This window comes from Globicephala melas, chromosome X (genome assembly GCF_963455315.2).
Source record: "Globicephala melas chromosome X, mGloMel1.2, whole genome shotgun sequence".
Taxonomy (NCBI): Eukaryota; Metazoa; Chordata; class Mammalia; order Artiodactyla; family Delphinidae; genus Globicephala; species Globicephala melas.
This window is the reverse complement of record NC_083335.1, coordinates 10612331-10622471: the sequence shown is the minus strand read 5'-3', so window position 1 is coordinate 10622471 and position 10141 is coordinate 10612331.

Genomic DNA, 10141 nt, shown 5'->3' with positions numbered 1-10141 from the left:
CAGGGAAATACAAATCAAAACCATAATGAATTTGATTCACTGTTTTTTAATATCTAGGGAGCATTGTAGCACACAGAGTGCAGAAGTAGAAAAAACCCCCCAAAAACCATAATGAGTTATCTCTTCACAACCTTTTTTATCAAAAAACAAAAGACAAGAAATGTTGGCCAGGATTTAGAGAAATCTGAACCCTTGTACACTGTTGTTGAGAATGTAAAATGGTGCAGATGCTATAGAAAACAGTATGGAGTTTCCTTAAAAAAAAACAAAAAACCCCAAAAAGAACTACCACATGATCCAGCAATGCCACTTCTCAGTGTATATCCAAAAGAATTGAAATTAGGATCCTGACGAGATATGTGCACACCCATGTTCACTGGAGCATTATTCACAATAGCCAAGACACAGAAGCAACATAAATGTCCATTGATGGATGAATGAATAAAGAATATGTGGTATATAAGTACAATGGAATATTATTCAACTTTAAAAAAAAAGGAAATCCTTTCATATCCTAAAACATGGATGAACCTGGAGGACATTATACTAAGTGAAATAAGCCAGTTACGTAAGGATAAATGCTGCAAGATTTGACTTCTCTAAGGCACCTAAAATAGTCAAACTTAAAACAGCAGAGAGTTTAAAGGTGGTTGCCAAGGACTAGGGGGAGGGAGAAAATGAGGAGTTGTTCAGCAGGTATGAAGTTTCAGTTATGCGAGATGAGTGAATTCTAGAGATCTGCTGTACAACATAAGGCCTATATTTAACAATACTGTATTGTGCACTCAAAATTTTGTTAAAAGAGTAGATCTCATGTTAAGTGCTCTTAACACAATAAAAAAATTATTTTATTTTTATTGCTTTTTTACTTTTCTTTATTCCCTGAACTATTGCTGTTTCCCTTGGGGCCATTTTCCTGTTTATTATTGATCTTTTCTCCATTGAAAACTTTCTTCAAATGCCTGATGATCCTTGGGTTCATGTATAAGAATAATGAAATAAAATATAAACAACTGCTTGGGAACTCTGTGCTTGGATAAAGCTGGTCAACTGGTATGTTTCACATTAGAGTCATCTGATAGGGAACTCCCAAAGATCAGAAAGCAGAGGCCTTTGCTGTAGGACTGTTTAATTTCTCCAGAGAAGAAGCCCCCTTTTCCTCACCTGGGAAAAAAGTCTGGTGGTTAATATTTCTGCGCATGGGCATTTGGATGTTGGGGAGAGTCAACTGTTCCACATACAGACTTTTAATTAATTCCTGTGTTGTCAGTTCCACACCTCACTCTTACTTTTTGTTGTCTCTGGTGCTTCTGAACAATAAGCTTTTGTGGGACGATAGACGGCATACTGATTCCTTTCTTGGCTGTATTCGTCTATGCATTTTCTAGCTATTGCTTCTTCTGCCTCACTTCATCAATTACCACTTCTACATCTGCTTTCTGTGTTCAGAAACTTATTGATATTTCTTGTCCAGCGATAGTCTCTTTACTTTTGCCTTTGTTTTAGGGTTTATACATTTAAAAAAATTCCATTGCTGCCAGCGAAAGTCAGCCATCTCTGATCTGCTACCTGGCCAACGAGTCAGCCAACACTCCCAGCTCCTCTATAGAGCTAAAGCAACAGGGAGATTATCCATGATTTGGTGGACTTGGAACCTTCCTAGAAAAGACAATCTGAAAAACTCTGGCAAAGATATCTGAATTCTTTGGAACCCTTGGTGTCAAAATTACCTAAAATCATTGGTTGAACTGGAAACAAAGTTTTAATCTGACAGCACTGACAAGAGTTTAGGACAACATTCCTTCCATCAGACCCTGTGGTTAATTTTATAACATGGCTCTGGGTAGTTAGACTTTTGATAGGAGCAGCTAGAGTAGAGACACTTGCCTTCAGATCCTCACTAGCTGTAAATTACTCAACTTCTACGAGACTTCTTTTTTTCCTCTGAAAAATGGTGCTAAATAACAATATTTACTTCAAGGGTTATTGTGAAGATTGATAGGCTTGACACTTAGCAAGTCCTCAATAGATGTTAGCTGGTCAAACTCCAGAGCTTATTCTTTTAATCACTGTGTTAAATTATTAGTGAGAAAAAGTGGACTAGTTGTTATGCATGTTATGCCTATAGGTATAACTTATTGCCTGGGAACATTTTTTTTACTAGAGAGAGCATCATATATGTATATTTGAAATGCTGTATCTTCTGCTACTATTCAGAAGTAAAAATGATGTGCTTTGGAAAATTGTGTTAGATGATGCAGAAAGTGATCCAGGAAGATGCAAACATTGATTTGGCTTCACAGAATGAGAGAATATAATCAACATCCCTAACTTAAAATTTAAGTATGCATGTATCTAAATTAATAAATCAAATAATATAAAGTAGCTATTATTATCACTGTTATTATTTCAGCAACACTATCTTTAAGTCCCACATTCTTTCTTTTCTTTCCAAAAAGCAATTGACTTGAGCCATCAGACCTATAGGCAGAAACCAACTACTATGCCCCGTCATTTAAAAAAAGCTTTTAATAGCATATACAAACGTATTTGTTTTTTATGTTAATAGTCATACATTATAATGTTTTGCTAAATATATTACAGATAGTTTTAAAAGTACAGCTTTACTGACGTATAATTTAAACACCATAACATTTACCATTTTAAGAGTAGAATTCAGTGATTTACAGAACTGTGTAACCATCGCCACAATTCAATTTTTGAAGACTTCCAACACCCCCAAAAGATCCCTCATGTCCATGGTAGTCACTCCCCATTCCCGACGTCAGCCTCAGGCAACCACTAATCAACTTTCTTTTTCTATAAATTTGCCTTTGCAGATAATTTTTAAAAAGAAACAAAATGGCACATCATACCATTGAAGACTCATTCCCCTTCTATCCGTTGTGTCATACCCTTCCCTCCTTTCCTCTTCAGACGTGAGCATTATCTAGAGGTTGGTGCTTATCCCGCCTACCCATGTTTTTATTAATCCTGCTTAAGACTCATTGTGCTTCTTTAATCTGAGAACTCACGTCTTTCTTCAGTTCTATAAAATTTCCAGCCACTATCTCCTCAAATATTGCCTCTTCCCCATTCTCTTTCTTCATTTCTTCTGTAACTCATTTTCTATCTATTGTAAACAAGACCTTTAAAATAATAGTATTTCTTTAATACTATTCTGCTTGTTATATCTTTAGGTATTTTAATCCTCACGTTCTCCATCCATTTTTATCTAAGTTAATTTCTCAGCTAACTTCTGCTCTTTACAAAGTCTCTCTTCAGCTGTGTTTAGTCTTCAGTTCTTTTCTATTGTTTTTAATTTCAGTGACTATGTTTTATTTTGAGAAGTTCTTTTTGTTTCTCTTTTAAATTCATCTTTTTTCCTCAAAGTCCTATGCTCTTCTTTTTATCTTTTTAATTATTTTAAACATGCCTATTTTATAATCTCCTTCAACTATTTACTTTGTGTGCTTCTTGGATGGTAATCCTGCTGTTTATTGTGACAGCTGACTCTTCCTCATGGTGGTTAATTTCCTCAAGTGGTTTCTACCTTTTTATTATAAATTCAAGGTTGTCTTTTCTATGGGTATTCCATACACCGTAGGATGTGGAGGTGTCTCTAAAAATTGGTTTTGATTCTGCAGGAACCATGGGAGTTTTTACCAATTCTGGGCCAAGTTTTATGTTAATTTATTGTCCTATTCCATGTAATATATGAGTGAACACCCCCATCCAAAAATATGTCACAGACTTAGAATATGACTTCTTATGGAAGACTTTATTTTCAATCCATAGCTGTCAGGAGCCTATAAGTGTCCTTGATGTTTCCCTGAGATATGGGTAAAATCATTCTAGTCTCTTTTACACAGAATGGGTAGATTTTTTAGGATCCTAATTTTATTTTGTTTTACTTTATTTTATTTTAATTGAAGTATAGTTGACATACAATATTGGCTTCAGGTATACAACATAGTGGTTCAACATTTATGTATGTATATTATGAAACAATCTCCACAGTAAGTCTAGTAACCATCTGTCACCAAAGTTATTATAATATTGTTGACTATATTCCTTATGCTGTACATCACATCCCCATGAATTATTTATTTTAGGACTGAAAGTTTGTACCTCTTAATCCCCTTCACCTGTTTCTCCATTTCCCCACCCTCCACCCCTCTGGCAACCACAAATTTGTTTTTTGTATGTATGGGTCTGTTTCTGTTCTGTTTTGTTTGTTAATTTGTGTTGTTTTTTAGTTTCCACATATAAGTGAAATCATACAGTTGTTGTCTTTCTCTGTCTGGCTTATTTCACTTAGCATAATACCCTCTAGGTCCATCCATGTTGTGGCAAATGGCAAGATTTCATTCTGTTTTTTATGGCTGAGTAATATTCCATTATATATATAAACATACACATTATATATACATATATATACACAGGCATACACACATCACATACATACACACACATCACATCTTCTTTATCCACTCATCTATTGTTGGAAACTTAGGTTGCTTCCATGTCTTGGCTATTATAAATAATTCTGCGATGAACATAAGGGTGCATGTATCTTTTTGAGTTAGAGTTTTCCTCTTTTCTGGGTATATGCCCAGAAGTGGGATTGCTGGATCATATGGTAACTCTATTTTTAGTTTTTTAAGGAACCTCCATACTGTTCTCCATAGTGGCTGTATCAATTTACATTCCCACCAACAGTGTAGGAGGGTTCCCTTTTCTCCACATCCTCTCTAGCATTTATTACTTGTAGACTTTTTTTTTATTAATTAATTTATTTTTGCTGCGTTGGGTCTTTGTTTCTTTGTGAGGGCTTTCTCTAGTTGTGGCAAGCGGGGGCCACTCTTCATCGCGGTGCGCGGGCCTCTCACTATCGCGGCCTCGCTTGTTGCGGAGCACAGGCTCCAGACACGCAGGCTCAGTAGTTGTGGCTCACGGGCCTAGTTGCTCTGTGGCATGTGGGATCCTCCCAGACCAGGGCTCGAAACCGTGTCCCCTGCATTAGCAGGCAGATTCTCAACTACTGCGCCACGAGGGAAGCCCACTTGTAGACTTTTTGATGATGGCCATTCTGACCAGTGAGGTGATATCTCATCGTAGTTTTGATTTGCATTTCCCTGATGCTTAATGATGCTGAACATTTTTCATATGTCTGTTGGCCATCTGTATGTCTTCTTCGGACAAATGTCCATTCAGGTCCTCTGCCCATTTTTTTTTTTTTTTGTGGTACGTGGGCCTCTCACTGTTGTGGCCTCTCCCGTTGCGGAGCAGAGGCTCCGGATGCGCAGGCTCAGCGGCCATGGCTCACAGGCCCAGCTGCTCCGCGGCATGTGGGATCTTCCCGGACCGGGGCACGAACCCGTGTCCCCTGCATCGGCAGGTGGACTCTCAACCACTGTGCCACCAGGGAAGCCCCTCTGCCCATTTTTAATAGTTTTTTTTTTAATATTGAGTTGTGTAATATAGTTTGAAAGCATGATATTTCCAGCCTTGTTCTTCTCTCTCAAGATTGCTTTGGCTATTTTGTGGTTCCATACAAATTTTAGGATTATTTCTTTTAGTTCTATGAAAAATGTCATTGATATTTTGATAGGGGTTGTATTGACTCTATAGATTGCTTTGGGTAGTATGGACAGTTTAACAATATTAAGTTTTCCAATCCATGAGCATGGTATCTTTCCATTTTTCCAATCCAAGAACATGGTATATCTTTCCATTTATTTGTGTTGTCTTCAGTCTCTTTCATCAATGTCTTATAGTTTTCAGAATACAGATCTTTCACTTCCCTGGTTAAATTTATTTCTAGGTATTTTATTCTTTTGATGCAATTGTAAATGGGATTATTTTCTTATTTCTCTTTCTGATAGATGGTTATTAGTATATAGAAATGCGACAGATTTCTATATACTAATTTTGCGTACTGCAACTTTACTGAATTCATTTATTCTAATAGCTGTTTGGTGGAGTCTTTAGGTTTTTCTATGTATAGTATCATGTCATCTGCAAACAGTGATAGTTTTGCTTCTTCCTTTCCATGTTGGATGCTTTTATTTCTTTTTCTTGTATGATTGCTGTGGCTAGGACTTCCAATACTATGTTGAATAAAAGTGGCAAGAGTGGGCATCCTTGTCTTATAAACAACAGTGGTTTTAGTTCCAGTGAGATTTCAAGATGAGCAAAAGAGCTTCAAGATGGAAGGAGTTAATTTGATTATAAAATATTTCACTTCTTTTTATTGGTGTCATATGAATTTGGGGCCCTATGCTAACATTTTCAGAATTGAAAAAGGAATAAGTTCTATTAATGGTAGGGAATGTCATCCTTAAGGGGACCTTAATAATTATGCAACCCAATCCCTGCATTTTGTAAATGGGAAAACTTATGCTCAGAGTTAGTGACTTGCTTAATGTCATAGAGGGAGTCAGGAGAGAATTGGGACAAAAATTTAGGTCTTTTAACTCTTAGTCCAGTGTTATTTCTTTTTTTCTAGTATTTATGTATGTATGTATGTATGTGTGTCATGCCTCGCGACTTGCAGGATCTTAGTTCCTAGACCAGGGATTGAACCCGGGCCACAGCAGTGAAAGTGCCAAGACCTAACCACTGGACTGCTAGGGAACTCCCCCAGTGTTATCTCTGATATCTCATACAAGTTGAAACTCTTTGTGTTGTTTTATATATTTATGTTCTAAATAGCTTTATTATTTTGCTAGGGCTATTATAACAAAGTACCACAAACTAGGTGGCTTAAAATGACAGAAATTTATTGTCTCACAGTTATGGAGGCTAGAAGCCTGAAATCAAGGTGTCAGCAAGGCCACGCTTCCTTTGAGATTGTGGGTAGAATCACCCCTTGTCTCTTCTTAGCTTCTGGTGATGGCCATCGACCCTTGGTGTTCCTTGGCTAGCAGCTGCATCACTCCGATCTGTACCTTTGTCATACATGGCATTTTCCCTATGTATCTTTGTCCAGGTTTCCCTCTTCTTATAAGGATACCAGTCATGTTGAATTAGGGACCAATCTAATGACCTCATCTTAACTTGATTAAATCTACAAGGACCGTATTTATAAATAAGGTCATATTCACAGGTGCCAGCACTTAGGATTTTAGCATGTCTTTTTGGGAGACACAATTCAACTCATAATACCAGTTTTATTGAGATATCACTCACATACCATATAATTCACCCATTTAAAGTGTACAATCTATGGTTGTTAGTATATTCAGAATTGTGTAACTGTCACCACAATCTAATTTTAGAATTTCCATTCCCCCTAAAAGAAACTCCATACCCATTAGTAACCACTCCCTATTTCCTCTCTCCTGTCCCATCCCTAAGCAATCACTAATCTGCTTTTTGTCTCTATAAATATGCCTCCTCTGGACATTTTGTATAAATGGAATCATAAAGTATGTGGTCTGATGTGACTGTTCTTTCACTTAGAAAAATGTTTTCAAGGCTTATCCGTGTTGAAGCATGTATCAGTACTTCATTCCTTTTTTTTTATAGCTGGATAATGTTCCCTTGTATGATGGATATATATATATATATTTTGTCTATCCATTCATCCGTTGATGGACATTTGAGTTTCCACTTTTGGGCTATATGGATAATGCTACTGTGAACAGTTGTCTGCAAACTTTTGTGTGGACATATGTTTTGGTTTCTCTTAGGTATATAACTAGGAGTGGAATTGCTGGGTCATATGACAACTATATTTAACCTTTTGAGGTATTGCCAGATGGTTTTTCATAGTGGCTGTACCATTTTACATTTCCACCAGAAATGTATGAGGGTTCCAATTTCTCCATAGATTCCCCAACACTTGTTATTATTTATCTTTTATATTGTAGCCTAGTGGGTATGAAATGGTATTTTATTGTGGTTTTAATTTGCATTTCCCTAATGACTAATGATGTTGAGTGTCTTTTCATGTGTTAATGAAAAGCCCTTTGTATATCTTCTGTGGAGAAATGTCTATTCAGGTCATTTGACCATATTTTAAATTGAGTTATTTGACTTTTTATTGTTGAGTTATAAGATTTTTTAAATAGTCTGGATTTTTTATAGTTATAGATTTTTTAAATAGATACAAATCCCTTATCAGATATATGATTTGCAAATATTTTCTCCCATTCTGTTGATTCTCTTTTCACTTTTTTCACAGCATCCTTTGAAGCACACATGTTTTAAATTTTGATGAAGTCCAAATTATCTACTTTTGTTGTTGTTGCCCATGCTTTTGGTGTCATATCTAAGAATCTTTTGCAAAATCTGAGGTCGTGAAGATTTGCCTCAATGTTCCCTTCTAAAGAGTTTTGTAGTTTTAGTTCTAACATTTAGGTCGTTGATCCTTTTTTAAAAAAATATTTATTTATTTATTTATTTGGCTGCGCTGGGTCTTAGTTGTGGCATGTGGGATCTAGTTCCCTGACCAGGGATTGAACCCAGGCTCCCTGCCTAGGGAGTAAGGAATCTTAACCACTGGCCCACCAGGGAAGTCCCCGTTGATCCATTTTGAGTTAGTTTTTGTGTAGGATGTGAGGTAAGGGTCCAACTTTATTCTTTTGCATAAGGCTATCCAGCCATCCCAGTACCATTTATTGAAAAGGGTATTTTTCCTAACTGAACGGTCTTGGCACCCTTGATCCTAGACATATGGTTTTATTTCTGGTCTCGCGGTTCCATTCCTCTGATCTATATGTCTATCCTGCACCACTACCAGACTGTCCTGATTGCTGTTACTTTTTAGTAAGTTTTGAAATCAGGAAATGTGACTCCTCCTACTTTGTTCTTCCTTTTCAATGTTGTTTTGGCTGTTCTGGGAAACTTGCAATTCCATATTAATGTTAGAATCAGTTTCTAAATTTCTACATAGAAATCAGCTGGGATTCTGATAGGGATTCTGTTGAATATGTAGATTAATTTGGGGAATATTGTCATCTTAACAATATGAATTCTTCCAATCCATGAACATGGGGTGAATGTTTTTCCATTTATTTAGATCTCCAGTATCCTTCAACAATGATGTGTAGTCTTCAGAGTATAAGTTTTTCACTTCTTTTAAAATTTATTCCTAAATATTTTATTCTTTTTGATGCTATTGTAAATATAATTGCTTTCTTAATTTCATTCTTTGATTGTTCATCAAGATGCAGTTGATTTTTGTATATTCATCTTGTACCCTGCAACCTTGCTGAACTTGTTTATTAGTTATAATAATTTTTTTAGTGGATTCTTTAGTGTTCTATATACAAGATCATGTCATCTGAAAGTAGAGATAGTTTTACTTCTTCCTTTCCAATCTGGGTGCCTTTTATTTCTTGCCTGATTGACTGGACTAGAGCCACGAGTATGATGTTGAATCGAATTGGTGAAAGCAAGCATCCTCGTCTCATTCCTGACCTGAGAGGGAAAGCTTTTAGTCTTTCAGTATTAAGTATGATGTTAACCGTAGGTTTTGGATCTCTCCTTAAACTAGTCTCAACTGATCAATCCAACTTTTTCCTCACTACCAACCTTTGCATGCCTGTTTGCCCAACTCCCCAATCCCAGCCTTGCTCACAAAGACCCATTGGTCTAAATAGCCTGATTTTTAAAATCCTTTTCTTTACATGCCCTATTTTATTTTTGCCTCTGCACCCACTGCTCATACAGTTACAGAGAATGCTCCATTTCCTCCAATATTATAGCTCATACACTTCCTCAAGATGAAGCTCCATTTCCCAGATTATTGCACCATCACCTCCCCCAACAGACAGAAGTGGACACACATACATGTGTGCACACACACACATCATTGTAGTTCCCAGAGTCCCCATTTCCTAAGTGCTTGAAGCTAATTTACATTATGTTTCCACTCATACCACTTTGTAAATGTTCTTTTGTTATTTCAGTTATCTTTATCTTGACTCCACCGACTACACTATAGGGTTCTACAGAGGAAAGACCAAGAACTCTGTACTTTAATATCATCCACAAAAGGGGTAGACACAGAGGCTTATAGGAGCCAAAGGTGCTTGGCAAAAGATGACTTCAGTCAAATTTTGTTCTCTCAGAAGGAACCCCTCTTCTTTGCGCACCTCTATGAAAATCAGAGACTGCCTGATGCAACTCA